The sequence below is a fragment of the Boleophthalmus pectinirostris genome, unplaced genomic scaffold (assembly GCF_026225935.1).
Source record: "Boleophthalmus pectinirostris isolate CB_2022bp ecotype Guang Dong unplaced genomic scaffold, ASM2622593v1 HiC_scaffold_18, whole genome shotgun sequence".
Taxonomy (NCBI): Eukaryota; Metazoa; Chordata; class Actinopteri; order Gobiiformes; family Gobiidae; genus Boleophthalmus; species Boleophthalmus pectinirostris.
The window spans coordinates 28662791-28682139 of NW_026571133.1; positions in this window are offsets into that span (position 1 = coordinate 28662791).

Genomic DNA, 19349 nt, shown 5'->3' on the forward strand with positions numbered 1-19349 from the left:
GGTGTTCCTGAGGAGTCTGGAAGGGTGTCACGCCAAAGATGACCTTATTGTGCCCCGTGTGTCACTTAACCTCCATGTTAGATGTCAGCTCCCCTGCCACAACCCCTCAGTCGCCCTGACCCCAACACATGCACCATCTTTAGTTATGACCCTAGACTGAACAAGTACAGGGCAAACTATCACACAGAGGCTATGCAAGAATGCATGCAAAGTGTGTGTAGAGCTGAGTGTAGCTTTTCACTTGAAAATAAAATATTTTCAGATAGTAATACACTAGGCTCAATTTCTTTATTGCAGATAATGTTGTCTTGATGGTTCTTACAGGGATAAAGTCAGCTTGTGATTCTGACTATAATAGGAGGCATCTATCGATTTGCCTAAATCTAAACGATATGGGCCGTGGGCAAGCCGCATTACAAAGCTTATATATTATAGCCATTTAAATTTTATCAAATTTACAGACAGATAAATGTCCTAATATGTGGCTTTGAGTCAGTATTTATCAGATACATGTCTTGCATTTGTGTCTTTGATGTCCTACTGCACCTGAATGCACCCCAGAGTCACGTGACTCACATGCTCTTGTTTACACCAGTGCGACCTCCACCTCTGCTTTGAGGTAGCACTGAGGCACTGGCTTTAAATTCTCTTGTAGTCTTATCTAAGATATTAACTATAAATAAAAGTTAACTTAAGCACAGCTTAGGCCAGCAACAAAACTACTGTTGTTTTTTTCAAAGTGCGAGTGCAGAGCAGAGAGGACTGTCCCACAGACAGAGAACACACTCAGCTGCTGTCAACGTGCTGGATTATATTCTTTTTACGAACGATCGTTTTGAGTCAGAATTAAAAGAACACTTATTTGTAAAGACTTGTGATCTGAGAGGTGCCTGTATGAGCGGTGAGTATTGCAAATGTGTCAATTTCTCATTGGTTAGATTTTGCTGCTGTAAGTTACCACACATAAACAGTCTTTTTTCTCTTAGTTTGGCCTACAGGAAAGTGACTATAGTGGCTGTACACAGGTTACTGGACCTGCATTGTTATGTAGATGAGCTGTGAATAGAGGTGTGAATGATCTGCATTTACTCATATGATTAATTACCGTTTAGCATTATGCTAACTGCAAAAGGCTAAGCTGTAGTTTACTTACTTTGTTTACAAGATAAAATGTCTTGCAAAAATACCATTAGGCCTCCCCACTGTCTTTAATTATGACCGTAAAGAGGCAAAATAATAATAAATGCAGTCTAAATAAATGTGATTTAAAATCCAAATAGAGTAAACTCTTTAAAAATCTGTTTCATAATCAGTTGAAGATTAACATAGAATTTTTACATCACTAAATATATTGTCTGTTATATCGGCTATGGCCACCTTCAAAGCCCATTTTATCCATATCATATCGGATCCAAAAAAAATCTATATCGGTTGGGCCCTACTTTTAGCCTTCCTTGAAGTTCACACTGCTTGTATAAATCTGTATGCTAAAAAGATAGCTGGTCCAGATAAACTGGTACTTTTCTTTTCACAATCTTTTTGAGATTGCTCACTCAAGTCTTCGCTTTCCCTCTGTGTTATCTATGGTGCTGTCCTCTAATGTAAACTCTCCAGCAACAGCAGCTGGCACTTGAAGATGATGCAACTTTTGGAAAATTGATTAACCTGTTACTGGAAAAATATTTACCCAGAGTAATAAAAGGAAAGCAATGTTAAGTATACCTTAAAACAAACTGCACAGTATTGGTAAGAAAAAACTGGTATTGGTGAGTGTATTTTATTCTGTTCTATTCAGTACAGTGCCAACTCTTGGTGGCATCCAACCTAAAGCTATAAAAGCACACCCCCCCTCTGTCCTTGCTCTCTTGTTGTCGCTTCACCCTGTCTTCCATCTCAGGTAAATTCCAATAGTGGCAAATTCCCTAAAAATCTTTTTACACTTGTTACAAGTCGCGGCTTCTTTCAGTGCCGCTGTCTGGCTGTGAGCCCTGTGCCTGACCCGGTAACTGACCAAAATTGAGTCGTGGAGACTAAATTACTACACTGCTGGTGGTCTGTTGGTCCCTGGTTGCACGAGCCCCTTTTCCCTTCATGGTCCCCAGTTTTGCATAAAGTAGACCATCGTATCAAGCACTCTACTCATTGATTTAGCTCCCTGACTTAGGCCCTAGGATTATGCTCTGTGTAAGCTGGTACGTGGATCTTGGGTCATGCGCTCCCAGTTTTTTCTTGAGGCTTATACTACTTAAAATTTATGTTTTAGGTGATTCTTGATGGCTCTACCTGCAACAGTGAGGCTGTGGCACTGGCACTGGCATAACTGCTGTTTTGCCTTCTTTTTTTTTCATGAATTCTGTTTGTCACAAAGGTACAGCTCCTGATTGTCGCTGGATGAACGTAAAGCTTAAAACCACAAAGAATAAATAAAAGATGTCCTTATCATTAGAAGTACAAAGTTAGATCCTTTAGATCCTATTTACTTTTGGGTGACTGTGTATTCTTCCCATCACTTGAACGAAGGTCATCTTGGGACATCTCCCAGCTTGGGCTATGCTTCATTCATGTTAACACTCTGATAAGCAACCTCTGCTCTGTTTTTCCAAATTGTATTGTTTCTCCACAGCTAACGAATTTGCATTTTCTCCAGTTGTACTTTCGGCAAGCCTTCCCTTCACAGCCCCTTATGCGAAACATTTTTACCACTCAAAAACAGCAGTGTAGTTGGTCTGCATCTTGCTCTTGCCGCAAACCATGTTGCTGGCAGGTTTGTAGGCCTACTGCCCCTAGTGTCATGACACCTTACTTAAGCCTGTCGTAGGCCTGCTCTTTTGGCAAAACAAACCACAGTAAACTCAGATTTTATAGATAGTACAGTTTTTATTATTATTATTATTATTTTGTACTATCACACATCTGAAGATTAGTTGGCTACTATTTTACACTAGGCATTATTGTATTCCACAATAAGTCTTTGTAATTTACAAACAGTGGGCTTAGTGGGTGTGAAGACATTCATTGTGTTATGATTGGCAATATTATATTTATAGTCCATCCATCCATCTTCTTCCACTTGATCTGGGGTTGGGTAGCAGTCAGAGCAGGGAGGTCCAGATTTCCCCTTTCACAGACACTTTCACACAGATCCTGAGGCGTTCTCAGTCTAGCTGAGAGACATAGTTCCTCCAGCGCTGCATGTTGCAGATCCTGGTATAATGAAGCCATGATTGAGATTGACAGGTGGATTAGTCAATCAGGGACACCCAGGGTCTCTCCATATCAAAACAAACAGCTGCTTATGAGGGAAAACAGAACTAAAGATCACCAGGTACTGAAAAACATTGCAGATTTCTGCTGAATCAATGAGTGAAGCACCAAACTCTGTTAATCCAAGGTGAGAGAAGTTTGATTTTGTTTTAAATGATGGGTGACCAATGAGCTCCTCTGTTTCAAATAAACAAATCTGATTGCACAGATCTGTTTGAGTAACTGTTTGTTACACGTGTGTGCTGTGTAGACTTGCTCATCTCTCTTCTCGTATGCACTAAAAGAAACATGCAACTGAATTCTCTGGGTTTGGCAACAATAATGGAAATGTTAAGATTGCCATGGTTAGCAGTTTTGGTCCCATCTCTAAGTTTGGTACAGATGGCAACAGAATGTTTTGCAAATACAAATAAGAAACAAATTGTTAAGTGGCTGACCTCTCTCACATAAGGAGATTACAATCTTCCTCACTGGAGATGACACTAGTCCCTATGACAAACAGTTTCTCAAAGTTTACGTTTTCTCTACCTCTGGAGGACTAGAAACACAAGCTGGCCCTGTATAAATCTGTCAGGGTTATAGAGTTGAGCATATACACAGTCTTGATTTACACATTCCAGATGGGACATTATTGGACTGCGGTGAAGCTTTGGAGCATCGCACACTCCCAGCCTCCTCTTTCCGCTGCTTTGATGACGATCCCTCTCGTCTTTGTGGCAAACATTATGAGCTTTCTAACAAATAAACAAAAGCTAATTTAAACAATGACTTTTTTGGGGAAACAATAAAACACACTTAAGCTGGTCGTCGTCTCTGTGTATCTGTTCCTAATAGGAGCAGAACACGAAGCCCATAGCGTGTGTCAGTTTGTGAATATACGAGCGTCCCCCATTGATCAAGCACAATAAGATCAGTAAGACTTTGTTGACTGAATAGTGTCCAACTTTTTCACTGAACTCTAAAACAGATTGCATAAACAAAGAGCTAACTTACACTCAGTGATAATGTAGCATAGACAGACTCGTTTTTTAAATTATGATTATATATTTTTTTTGTCTTTGGGCTGAGTTAGGAAAGTGTAAACAGTGACCCTATGATTCTAACAATTCAATGGCATTCTCTGGTTGAGGAAAACTGAGAAAGATTAGGGAGAGTGCAGGCTAAAGTGGTGAGGGCCCAGAGAATATGTTTTCAATAGTCTATAGTCAACCTGCATTAGCATCTGTGTTCAACACGTGCACCATGGGGATCATGACCCTCCACTTCCCTTTCTCTTTGCTCTGCCCATTGGGTAGAGCGACCATTGCAAGGTCACCTCAGAGCTCACAGAATAAAGCGACCTCCAGCAACTACTCTCCCCCTTGGACATTTCCAGAGGCTGGAGGTCCAACAAGCCCCCTCCTCTTTTCAAACTCACACCAGTGGCTAGGGGGTGGGATTCAGCCAACAAGCGTCCCTCATTGGAATGGGTTAGGAAGGGCTTCTTTTTTTTTTTTTTTTTTTTTTTTTTTAAATTGGCTAAAATTGTGGCTTATGCTTTCTGCTATCACTGGAGGCACCCTGTGAAGCCAGTAGTACTGTCGACCATGATCACTTTGTATAGGCCAATCCGAGGCTAAATACAGACAGACCACAGAGACCTTTAAGCGGCTTTTACCTGCAGGAGTATGTCTCATGTGTGGCATTATAAAGTATAATATAAGCTGAAGGCATTGTGGGAGCAAATAAAATATATTTTATCATTATACAATAAAGATTAGTATTAATATATATGTATTACAAAATGTAATACATTTATTAATATGTATTATATTTCAATAGATTTTTTTTTGTTTAATCCAAAAAATGATGTAAAATGATGCTGATTGCATCAACTAAATAATGGCGTAGACATGGCATAGTCTTACATTGCAAGTCAAATGGGTGAACAAAAACATTTTACCATCTTCATTTATTATTAAATTACAAATATAATGCACGTACTGTGAATGCAAATATAGCAACATGATAGTTAGGATGTTAAATCAAGGGGAATAGAAAAACACATTCTTCTGCATGACAGAATTGCAATATTACTAATGAGGAAAGAGCACCTCCCTTAATTAGTCCTTTTGTTAAAGACAGTAAATGAAGAAAAGTATTAAATATGTGGATGATTTTCCAACCCATGATCATGAAAATGACAGAGGGGCTGGAGGAGGGGCACATGAAACCGAGAATAAGAAAAACAGCCCTTGCTAATTTAAATACAGTCTTATTAGTCTAATGACCAGAGTCTGTTATCACTACACATCACCATTAATGCCACAGCTCTCCCGGACCCGCAATGCCCAAGGCCTGCCTTTTTCTCCTTAGCCCACATTCGGCTTCAGAACCAACGCGTGTTCCCTTCCACTAGACATGAAATGTGACATGCGGACACTAATGTATGTGGAAAAGGGACGGTAAGCAGGCATGTGAGCCACTCACTGCTCCTGTTTGTGCGGCTAATGATATGACGTGCTGCACTGAAAAGTAAAAGTCCTATTTGAAAAACCTCTGGCTCTGAGGCATGTTGCTATTAGGACAGTGTATTAATGTTATAATAGACGGCCCTAACAAGCTTTGGCTTTGCTAGACTATTTGCTACCATATGCATGCTGACGCTTATCAAAAAGATGGACGGAACATTAAGTTCAAATGAGTTGGAAGATTGTGAAAGGGAAAAGTCGTGTTTGTTACTGCATGAATTGCTTCAGTTTTCTGCTTCAAATTGCATGAAAACTGCTCATTATCTTTACCACATGTTTTAGATAGCAGCAACTGCATAATAGAAATAGAATCTACAAACAGAGTTCTCCATCCTAAGTAAAAGACTTAACCATTTTTGGGTTGTAAAAGAGGATATGAAGAGAGGAAAAACATTCCAGTATTCTTTTCCAAATACATTTCTTATATATTCTTTTCCAAGTATATTTCAGTAATTATTGCAATACAGGTTGGCCTACATAGCATGCAGTATAGACTCAGAGTACTTTAGTATGGCATTATGTGTTGGTTGTATTCATCAGTAGAGACGTGGGTGTTAAAAGAGTTGTTCCACCGGTGTATTTTTATGAGAATGTGGATGTTGCTGCCTACTGTGAACCTGGTAAATCTTTCCCATACGTTCATTAAATCCTTTGACTGTAATGTATAGTGTAGCGTTATAATTGTATTAGGGACATTGAAATGATTATTTGAATCCTAAACAAATGGATGTGGTCCTAAACAAATAGGTGGTCGCAGGGGCCGACAGCATAGATTGGCAGCCATCACTGTGAAATTAATGACTAATGCATAAAAGTGACTTTGAGCTTCTGGAAAAGCACTATATAAGACTAATGCTTATTATTATTATTACATGTAAAAGTGTCAAAATGTTCTAAATGAATCATCCCGGACCTCAATGACACCCCACATTAGGGGCTGAACTTCAGTGAGAAACACCAGAATATGCACTGCACACAACACAGTGTTGTGCTGTATTGCAGTGAAGCCCTTTGTTGCTCTGTTTTATTTTCATGGACACTGATCCATTTCTTAAATTTTTGCGTGGGTTTATTTTATTTTGCCATGATTTACTTTATTGTGATCGATTCCTTCGTCATGCAGTAGCTTTAATAGCCTCATTCAAGCTGAATGAAAGAGGTGTTGTCAAGGACAACACAGCAGTGAAAGAAAACCTTGCTCATAACAATAACTACTAATGACTTGTGAAGTAATTTTAAGAAGGAAATAAAAGTTGTACCTCTTTGATAAATGTAATCATGTAATCATGTAAAGTGTTCATTTATCCACATTACATGACAAAAACAAAACATTTGATGCAAACATGAATGTCACTCATCTAATCCCCAGCATTAGCATGTATGATTTCACTATATCAGACAAAGTGGCACAGCTGGCAGAGAAAAGAGCAAACACAAAGGAGGCAACGTGTCAAATGACCCATGGACATGGACAACCTTGGTGACTGGGGAAGGCCAGCACTAATTAACACTGAGCGGCCATGTTCGCTGTCAGGGAATCCTCACAGGGTCATAGTCCTTGGACTCTCCCTCTGAATGTCCTCATGAGTCCTTCCCTTCTGTCCAGTCACAAGCCCTGCCTCACACACTTGGACCCTTTGTTAACATAATGGTTTAGTACAACAACAATTTAGATCATGTATTTGAGAATTTGTGTGTCTTCATGTCAATTATATATTGTTGTTGCATAACAAACTGACATCAGATTGTCCCATTATAGTATGGCTGCACAGACAAAGTGAGAAGACTAGCAGCTATATTTGTCACTCTTTTATCATGATTGTGACATGCCGCTGTGAAAATGTTGACATTGTATCACACTATCAATTCAGCGCTCTTTATCTATTTACCCTTGATTGAACATTTTCACAATGTTAAAGCGCCAAGGAGCAATTTATAGATTCATTTATCACCCACATCTTATTTGTTAATCTTAATCGGCCCTGGGGGTTCAACTATGGCTTGGCAGGCCACCAGTGCCAGAGCTTTATTCCTCTTCACACAAGCCTAGTGTTAATGCCGCTGGTCAAGTTCACAGATTTGACTGACTGTGGTCTTAATGCTGCTTGCCTTGTTTTCAGCACTTGTCCCTCCAGATTTGCCACCCTGGCTGCACAATTTCCTCCTATTCTAATTATTCATCAGCTCGTTATGGCTGCGCCTGTGTTGCTCCCCTAATTAGAGATGACGTAGGGTTAGTCCAAGGCTAGCCCCGAGTAAGGAAACCAGTTCAGAACCAGTGCGAGGCGCTCATGTGGGACTGGGGAAGTGCCAGCCTTTCAAGTGCAGCGGGGAAAGTGTGATGTGCCATCACAGTCTCACAGTCTGCACCATGGCCCATATCTATCAGCATATCCACCAGATATTTACATGGGGCTCCAAACAGGGCATGTGTGATTTCAAGGGTGTTATGCATTGTGGTGTGAATTTGACATGATAATCGGCTAATGTTGAGAACACTGTCAGCAGGCTGAGTAGACAAGCAGAAAACATTATTGTTCACTAATAACAGCCCATGGACTGGTTTTAGGAGAACATGCAGGCTTGCAGATGTGTGGGCATGCTGCTATGAGGCTTTCAGTCAGTAGATACAATCTTAAAATTCAGCTTGATTGCTCAAATAATAGATATGATGCTGTAATTTGCATTAGGACAATGGAGCAGTTGATTTTTCCTTATTCCTGTTTTTTCTTCAGTCATCAATATGTTTACTTGTATATTATATATATAGCACATTCAACCATGTCCTTATTTTGTGAACCTGGCATTTTGGAGCTTTCAGTAATACATGTTTCATGAGTAAAAAGTTGTATGCAGTCTGTTTAAACAACAAATATTTGTAAATGGAGAGATTCTTGGCGTCCATGAGCATTGGTGATATAGCATGAGTCTTTCTATTATTATGGCTAATTTTCTCTCCTTCCCCATTTTGACTTGTGAACCTCCCCTGGGCTGGAGTAATAGAGAAGCAAATATAGAAAGCTGCTGCTGCAAAGCTGTTGTTGTTTTGGTTAGAAGTGGAAAAGGCTAAATAAAATGTGTGTGGTTTTGTCAACACTCACACACTCACACTCACTAACAACTCTACTAATGTATGTGCACAGTAGGGCTAATTAAAATCCTCAATGTGAGCAGAGAAATATGTAATCCTGACATTTAGTCAAGGGAGATTTGTGGAGATGAGGAGAAATTCTAGCGCTTGGCTTGAGCTGGGCCTGGGGCTAGCTGGCAGACTAAAGGACAGCGGCAGGCAGACCCAGGGATGGAGAGCGCTGGAAAGGTCATCTCTGTGAAAAGGCTAACGTGTCAGTGCTTTGTTCCTGGCCCTCAGAACATATGTTTGGCCCTCCTCCACGGCTGCCCCTGCTATCAGCATGAAATCTAACCCCCAGTTCCCCCAAACACACAATTAGAGCACACTGTGAAAGACACTCACTGCGAAGTGGTTGTGTTACTATACCGCAGTTGTTTAGGATAAATGGATAAAAGTTGAGATGAAGGTGTTGCCTTACCACTCTCAGCATTGGAAAACAACACTGAGCTTTAGCTAGCGACTAAGGATGGATCATGTGCATATAAGAATGAACATCAGTTTACTGTGGACTTGGAAGTCATCATAGAATGTAGAGTTAAAAGCTACAAAAACACACAGTAATGTGAATTGTTGCTCGGACATCAGGCAGAAATTATTCTAAATTACTTTGAATGGTTTGAGGTGGCACCCTCTGATGAAAAAGAGATCAGGTCTTTCTACATAAACTTTCTTCCAAATTCAATATTCTTAGTATTGATATTATTCAATATTATTCACTATATATATATATATATATATATATATATATACATATATATATTATCAGTTACTGGTCAACAGCCATTTATGGATAGTAAACAAATAACTGTGAAAAAGTGTAAGGAAAAGGAATTTGAAGTGGTCCTGTGCTTTAGACTCTGTGCTTCCTCTTGCATCTTGCATGTCTTAGGAACCACCTCTGGTGCCATTTTGGTCCTTTTCTTCACAGAGAAATCAAAGTGCAGAAAGGCGAGTAGTGCTGCAAAAGGAGGAATGAATAAATGATAGTGTGGAGATGGAGTGTAAATGTGAATGCAGTCACAAATGTTAAGCGGAGGAGAAGAGAGTGATTAAGCAGCGGGGGTGCTGCTGATCATCCTCTCCTCCTGGTCTCTATGGACCAGAGAGATGCGAGACAGTAAACATGACAACCTTTCAGGCCACGTTAAGCTGTCGCTGCCTGTGATGCCCACTCGGGAGACTTCAGCATGCACTCTTTGGGAAGAAAAAAACTCAGAAAAGCTATTATTGTGCAGATGGTTTGTGCCTTTATAATAAAATCTGTCAGATATGTCGAAAGCGTTGAAAGCATAAAGTAAAAATAGGACAAGAAAAAGAAATGTAATGCTATGTGCAGATGTTTTTAGTCTAATTTCCAAGTGGATATGTGGTGAGTTAAACAAACATGTCCTTATATCCTGTATTCTTTGTAATCATCTCCACTCTATCCATCCAAGTGTTGGTCAGTGAACTGTCCCACAATCAGGCCGTGAAATGCTACAAAGCTTCCAGCTAACACGCCTATGTGGTGTTTTCTCCCACTACTGTTCATTTGACATTTAGAAATTCATTACTGCAGCTATGCCTTCCAGAAATACTTAGACAGTGTCCATAGACACATGAACATATGGAATTAATCCTTAAACAGTTCATGTTTATAACACATTGATGTAGTGGCTTGTAAATGACACCTACATTTGTAAATGATGCCTAGGAAAGTTTTCAAAAACTGTTCAGTGCTGTTTTAGTAGCTGCATTTGAGGGCTGATGCTCGTTGCTAAAATCATAATGGTGATTATTTAAAAAAAAAACAACATCTGAACAGAAGATTATCAGTTTTTTGGATTACAACTTTTATATAATTGACTAGAATTATTATTATTTTTTAAATTATTAGCTGCACAGCGCCACTGCATATAAGACCAGAGAGCTGCTAGCCGCTGTCAGACATTCACACTTCCCATATGCATGCTAAGCTTCTTCCCAGGAGCCTAAGCGCTTCTAAACAGGGGCTGAAGGATGATCAGAATGTGATGGCTATAAAGGCACCTCATCTGTCTCTTTAGCTTATGTCTTCTCCAATCCACACGCTGTCAAAGCAGTTGAATTGATGAGAACTGACCACTAATTCACTTTGACACAAGGCCCACAAAATTGTTTATTGTTTACGTATTATTATATATATATTTTTTTGTATATCTATGAGGGTGTGCGTGTCTGTTAGAATAAGATTTAAATACAATGAGCAGATCAATCATATTGCTTGGATAAGCCCTAAGAACTACCACACCACCCTCAGTAGTCAGAGCTGTATCTCCCAATTTATCAGTAGCACTCTCTTAAGTGATTCTACACAGATCTTAGGCTCTGACTTAATTAATGCAAATTGACCCAATAGACTTCTTGTCTGCAAAGGAGTTTTATATAAGTGCTTTTAGCCCATTGTCTGTGTGGTAAGCTAATAAAGAGCTCTAAATGTCTTGTTTCACTCAGTGCAAATTCCACTTTTGGCCCATAAGGATTTTTAGGCAGCCATAATTGTTTTATTGACAGTCCATGAATGAATGTGACCCATGACAACTGATGTTATACTGCAGCTTCAGTCACAGTCATAAAAAAGTGTGTGGAGTAGAGCAATATCCAGCATCAATTAAAGATGGAGATAGGAAGCCAGACATTTTCCTGTAGGCCTTGAAAGCCTTTAGTGGGCAGCAATGTACAATCAATACCCAAAGTAAACATTCTTTATTTTCAGTGTTCTCTCTCTCCCTGTGAACCCTGTGCATTTGCATTGGCTATAGTTGATTGTCATGCTCTAAATTAAAGCAATATTAAAATTACTTTTCAATTTGACCCGGATACAAGCACATAAGCATATGGGTATTCACTGTCCAGCCCTCCTTACACATACAGTAACTCTGTGCCTTAGAGCACTGTAAGTTCTCTGCACATGTGCAACATCCAATATCTCTGTTACCATGGCTGTACCTTAGTGCCAGCCTCAGTCTGACCCACACCTCATCATCACTTTGGCTCAAAGAAAATCCCTGTGATGCCAGCAGTAGGCACGCTGCCCACTGTCCTTCTGTGGGCTGGGAACATGCTTATTATGTGTAGGTCTCCCTTCGTCCTGTCAGACACAAAAGGTTATCTGGACCGGATGAAGTGGAGTAGAGCCCCAGAGGCACGATGTTGAAGCACTGAGGTAGGGAGGTAGAAGCGGCAGAATCTATGGCTAATGTTCAGCACAGCCACTTGAGGAAACCCTAAGGCAGTGTGAGGTTTGGGAGTGTGTTAGCCGTGGCCGCTGTGCTGGAACTAACCTGGGACAGGGGAGGGCGTGAATGGACTCCGATCTGGGAGGGGTCACATAGCAGAGAAATGGCCAGTACAACGTGGGCAAGGGTCATTAGGATTATTACTGTTGAGTGTGTGCGGGGGGGGGAAGGAAGTGATAATGTAAGTGCCTCAAGCCTTTTCAATTTCTCTTAAGAGGTATAAAATCAAAACACAGCAATGCAGAGAGTAGACAGTGGTTTAAATGAGCATTATGTGTTTGGAATAATGTCATCATTTCATTACAGTTTAGCTTAAGGGCTGAGTTATAGGAAAACCCTGTCTATCTAGCTTAGAGTCTAAATATTTTTCATCTGCTTAAGGTAATTAAAATTAAATTTATTAAAAATTGCACATATCTATGGCATATTTCCAGAACAACATAAATCAACGAACTATGATCAGATAGTTGATCATGTTACATTTCATGGGGTCGGGAGTTCACATGATGCTATGTTTCATTTTAGAGGGAAAATATCAGGTCTTTGTCACAAACAGCTGCCAGATTTATTACTCAGTCTTTCTCAGTCTTGATCCAGATAGACTACTGCAATGTTGATGTGTTTTCCTTCTAAATAACCATACCAGACTATGGCTGGCTAGTAAAACTTGGTTCCATGTAGGGACAGACAGAATCAGAAAATGTCCGTTAAGTACTGATACAGAAAAAAAATGTTTTTTGGCTTTAATTGTCCAGATCAATGAGCCAGGACATACATCGCATTATTTAACAACAATGTAGGTGCTCATCTGTCACCACTGAGCCTTGCACTCACATTTTAACATAGGCCTACATGAAGAGTTGAAGAAAGAGTGCACAGAGTTGAAACTGATCCACCCAAAAACACATCCAGTCTCTAGTACTGGGCCTTTATAGTGTCTCAAAGTCAACGTGTTGTTTGCAATATTAATTTAACATACAGTCACAGTCAGCAGTGTTTATGTAAAGTTCAAGACAAATAGATAAGAACCAAAAGCATTTTTTTCCTTTATAAAACCAAAAGCAATTAACAAATAAATATGGTGGAGCTAATATTCATTGTGGAACATGCTTACGTGTAAAAATTCAGCCATTTACACTACACGATTATCTGCATGGTAATCACGTAGTAAAAGCGTAAACTAAAAGCATGTGCTCCACAGTGCTGCATTTGATATAAAATGCCAGAGAAAATAAAAGTGATATTAAAGTGTGTGTCAGTCCATGTTGATGTTTTTAGTTATAACTGGACATCATATTGTCTAGTATTATGTTTTAAAATATGAATTAACATAGTAATTCAAGGATTGAAAACTATTTACTTCATAATATTCGGCATTCTTTTATACTTAATACACACACCAAAAAAATAACCTTTCAGGAACTAGTATCGAAAGCAGGTATCATTAAGATACTGGTATCAAAAAAATCTAACAGTGCCCAGCGCTACACTAGACACATGGCCCTGTCCAGAGATGGGGAGGCAAATGAAAACAATAGCTAGCTAATAGAAATGTAGGCATTACCAAATGATAGCTGTATTTTTATTTATAAAACTCAAAGAATCACTTCATGAATGACTGTGCAGTCATCTTAAGATCTGAAGATAGACAACTTAAATGCATAGTCATCTAAAAACTCCAAGAGCTTTAAGAGGGACAAGCATAAAATGTCAGTTTTGCATAATACATTATTTTTAATGATAGTAAAGATGCAAAAAAAAATTATCTAGTCGATTATTATAGTAACATCATGTTTAGTTGTAATCTGGTTTATATGTTTTTTCTTGATCTGCTCAAATTAATGTAATATCATTTAAATAGTACAGGTTATCCAGATTATTTTCTAAATTGAAATTACAAGGACATAGGTTTTATATACAGTATAATTGCATTCCACAAATTATTATAAATGTTTTCTGTGAATGTTTTTTCAGGTAAAAGAACACATTTGATCTTTCAGCTCTATTTGAACATTTCTGTTTAGTGTGTCTGTTTTGTGTGTTGTTTTCTACTGTTAAGGATTTATATACATATCAGTTTACCTAATGGTAGTAGTTTTTTGCTACTGTTTTGCCAATAGTGAAGTCGATATGCAGTAACACTGGGAAATAAAATGGTAAATGCAGCAAATGGGATGGAGGTCGGCACAATTACTGTTGTCAATAGTTGAGCCAATGGATTGTCCTCTGACTAAAACACTGCTCTCTGGAGATGGAATTGCATAAGTTACTAAGTAGAGTACACTGAAATGCAGATGTTCACATCTGCACCTAAAAGCTGAAATAAAATCTGACAAAGTAGAACATGAGGCTTTATCCAAATACAGAAAGACACCAAGATATACACACAGACAGTAGCAATGAAGACGGCGCACCAGCCCGTATTAATTTTTCATAACATCATGCTCAATACAAAATGCAATAAGTGTTTCTTGTAAGATGACTCCCAGGCACTTATAGCACTTGAGTATGTGGCAAGGTTCTTCTCCGAGGTCCGGGCTATGTGCTTGTCTCAAGCTGCATGACATCTGATGCTGAAGACGCCCAGGGGTTGGAGCAGTGGACTGAAGAGTCAAACACACAGAAGAGGAGGACAATAGTGTCTAGTATCAAGTCATCGCAGTATATTATATAGATTATTTTTTATTTATTTTTTGTCAAGTCTGATAATTTGGCTTTAAAAAAATACATGCTCAATGGTGACCGCCCACCACAGTGTTCTGGAAGTAAATTTCCCATTAATTTTTTCCAGAGAAAAATAATAATAACAAAAATTTGAAAGCATAAATGTTTTAATGTTTTTAACTTTTTAACAAATTTAGTATTAGTTTTAAATGTGCCTTTTGGACTGAAAACATTTACTATTTGGACATTAGTTACTGCAAGGTTAGCTTCAACCATTAAAGTAAAATCCAAAAAGCTATCTCATTATGTGTCACTAGAAAATCTTAACAAAATTGTGAATCATCAATGAAATATGATATTTTACACCATTTTACGCCTTCCTCTCCATAGTGCTCTCACTCCTAACATTGCGATGGTCCTGTAAGTGTCATATTGTTTTAATCCTATTTTAAGGTGTTTTCTGGTATTCAAAAGGCCAATGTGCACTCTCTAATTAGATTTTGGACTATCTGGCATTAGTGCAATGAAATGTCCAGATTTGCATTGGTCAGCTGTATGTTTGGGAAGGTCTTGAAAGAAAGAAAAAAAACATTGACATGCAAATGATTGTCTTGAACTTTATTGAGCGGGTACATTTAAGTTAATTTGCCTTTGGGAGTGGCTAATGGAAGTAGGCTCCTCCAGTAACTCTTAAGAAGTCAATCTACCTGATTTAGAGGAAGGGAGCACATAGATCTCTTGATTGACAGAGCTGTTACTCTGCGTGTAACATAAATGACAAACAGAAAGGGGACGGGGCGGGATTTGGGTGTTTTTCACTTTCTACTTGAGAGGATCATTGTGTTCTCATTGCTGTTGTATGCCCGATGTTAAGAATGTTCTGGGGAGCACGCAGTCAAGTATTGTTTTAAAGGCTTGAGGGAGAATCATAAATGTTGCACAGGAGACCTCATGAAAAATGCAGCATGTACGGCCCTTCAGCTAAAACAGTACACTGATGGACCGCAGGGAATGGGCCATGTTAGCGTAGTATCATGCTAAGATTACAGCTGAACAGGGAGTTGACAAGAGGAAGTTAGTTAACATTTAGCTGTTATTATGAGCCTTTATATCATGCTACTACGAGAGACTGAGTAGAAGTACTGTACTGTATAAACATTATTCTGTACATTGCCTTGTAAATTATAATGTTGTGTACATACCTAAATTACATTAAAGGGGTAACTATGTAACTTTTCTAGTGGAGGATCCTCCACCTTAACTCCATAGAGATGATATTGGTTTGCAAAGAAAGTTGCGCAGTTTGATATTAAACTTATCTATCTACACAGAGACTAGTAGGTGACGCTATTTATGCTATACTGGAATATTACAGGCAAAGAAAGAACATCTCCATGGAAACATGCATGTTACTTACCTCAGCAGAAAGTTACTTGCAACGTCACTATTATTATTTTAGATTTAACTCATCTGTTTTTAGTCGAAATCCAGGATATGCTTTTATAAATTGTTGATTTTAAATGCAAACTGAGTGCAGCCTTTCAGAATGGCTATTCATAATGACCTACCCAACTTTGTGGCTAAATGTCTACATGACCATGCTGCACCCCTAAATCCCATCAAGTCTTGAGGTCTTTTGTAAAAGCAGCTTGTCTGACAGCGCTCATACACTCTAGTCTAAGTGTGTGTGTGCTTGTTTGCCCTTTTATAGATGTGTGCGAAGGACCCGACACAGGAGCTAAAAGTAAAGCGTCAGGCCATAATTGGGTTACAGGGCCCAGTGATGGATTAAAGCACAGCTTGGGAGACGCTGCTGCAACATTAGGGTGTCTGAGATGTCAGGGCCGGAGCGCTCTCATTAATCGCTTCGGCCCGTACATTACTGCATTAGTTGTATTAGCAACTAGGAGTCAGCAATGGAGGCCAGCCACAATCCTCTCTCTTTCGGGTGTGCTTGCCTTCCAAATACATAGTGAATAACTAGCAAAGAGGTTTTACTGATGTTTAAGTAGTACGAGTTAGTCTTATTGCATATCACCTAGGCAGTTTTATAGTAGAATTATTACACTGAATATTGTGTTTGCCATGAATTTTGTATTTTGTGAAAAACTATTATAGACTGTTCAAAAATTATTATTTTAATAATGATCATCATAATATAAGTGATTTAATAATTTCTTATAATATAGAAAGGTAATTTTACTACTTTTGTCATCTCCTTATGCCACCAAAGACCTCCTATCCATCATCCCACTTCTCAATAACCAAATAGTCCTCTTGTGTGAAAATTGATTTTTAGGAGCATGTTCCATGACCCTGATCCCTGACCTGGCTGCTACCCTCAACTCAATCTCAGTCCTTTTTTTCTTCTTTCAATTCCATCCATCTCTCTGCCGTACACATATTTACACTGTAGCTGTTATTAATAAGCAGAAATTGATTTTTTTCTGTGTCATAAAAACATTGCACTGGCCATGTGGGATTGGTGACAGGCTTGCTGGTTTATAGGCTGAGGAAATGAGCTGGCGTTCTGCATTTGCTTGATGGAGAAGGATGTCCAGGCCAGGGGTCAGAGGGGAAAATGGAGATGAGAATGACTAACATTAGTGATCCTGATGTTCGCCCCCTCTGTAAAGTGAGAGGTTCATCACTCTTTCTTTGCCCCCCTCCTCTCCTCACCACCCTACCATCTCATCCCATCACTTACCATCCTCTAGAGGCTCCAAATATCACTTAATCACAACTTAAGTGTCCCTGATTGTCTAGCAGTGGCAGCTTAAGAAAAAGTCAGTGTCCATAGCAGACTGTATGCTTGTATTAGTCACTGGCAAATCTACTGGCTTAGTTAATCCTGGTTTTAGCCAGCAGTAAATGCAAACCAACTGTTGCGAACCCTTGAAGACGATGGCGACGATGGTCCTGGTGCAGGATGGATACATATCTGCTAGGTACATAGAAATAGTGGGACCTCAGTATGACTTGATACAAGCTAGAATTTACTAAAAAAAAAAATGTACATTTTGTAAACTAAGCAAGTGCAGTATTTGGCTTTAATCACATCCCAGTAAAAACTGGAAAAGATTAATGATAATAAACTGTCATTTTATATGTTTAATTAATTATGTATTACTCCAAATGAGCTGCATGGATTTCTATGGTTGACTTTCCTTTGTGTGCTGAGCTGCCTGTGTGAAGAGGTGGAAGGCACTGTGCCTGTTATTGGATCATAGCAGCGCAGCACACTATTTCCCATGAGCGTCCTTGGGCATATGATCTGCACTAAGAAATACTGGCCTCCTCCTATTGTTTCTCACACTTAGAAGTGTATGAACGTGCACGCACATGGCCAGGCCGCGCACATGCGTACATACAGGTATCTGTCTCATGTTCACATGGAAGGGGTTGTCCTCCTGCTTGGGATGAGGTATTAGCTTTCCCCTGAGGGAGACTTCTAATTAGGTAATTGACTGATGTATAAAGCAGGTGCATGTATCCGTTACAGCTGGCTCGACCTGTTCATTATTAAACAGTGACCCTCTCCGCTTCTCGTGCCGCAGCAAACGATGCTGCGGAGAAAGTGGCTTTCACTAGGATCAGGCCCCCCATAATTACACTTTGCGGTTACCTGAGTCCTCCCTTTTTATTCTGAGTTTTGGAGGCCAACCACTGAAATGTTTTATTTAAGATACTTTATAACTGTATACTGTTTGATGTACCTGCAACATCTCTGAACAACCATATCAAGAGAAAAAGTAGTGTATGTATGAGTTTATAGTTTTAACATTTTGGCATATTTTCAGTTCTGTGTGCTCACAGGGCAACAGCCAGGCAAAGTGTTGCTTGCTTAAAAGAGGTTTACAGGAAGCAAATAGTTGAATTGCTTATTCAAAAAAATCAATAGGATTTAGTGTTGAAAATAAAACCACAATCACCGACTAGATGAAAATAGCTGCATACATGACAGGCTAGAAAACTTTTTATCCTCACACATTTGTACATTGACAGCTAAATGAAACCTGAGCCACACTTGGACTGAGAGCCAGAGTAGAAATTCACCAAGTGGCAGCAGGCAGCACTTCATTCTGACACTTTGACGTGGGTGAAATATATAAAGTATTGGGTTGCTGTGGGGCCTATAGCCTGGGTTATTCACAGGGAGGCCATTCAGGAGGCCAAGCGATCGAGATATGGATTGATAGCGGAGACAGGAATTGATTCACTTTGCATGTGTGTTTTTTGTGCCTGTGTCAGTGTATATGTGAAAATGTGTGCACGCCCGTCCATTTTCATTCAGGAAGTTATACATTTCATTTGCCAGTATGGAAGTTACAAGAGGCCAATAAGACACAGTGCAACAGCTTCTGTGCCAAACACTCAATCTGATGTCACTCAGTCTGATGAAGCTAACGGTAAGTAGGGTTTGAGCACATAAAACCAGTAGGTTTTTGTTATTTAGTATGGACCTTGTTTTAAATTATGTTTAACATGTAACATCATGTAATATTTTCAAAACTATCCCCA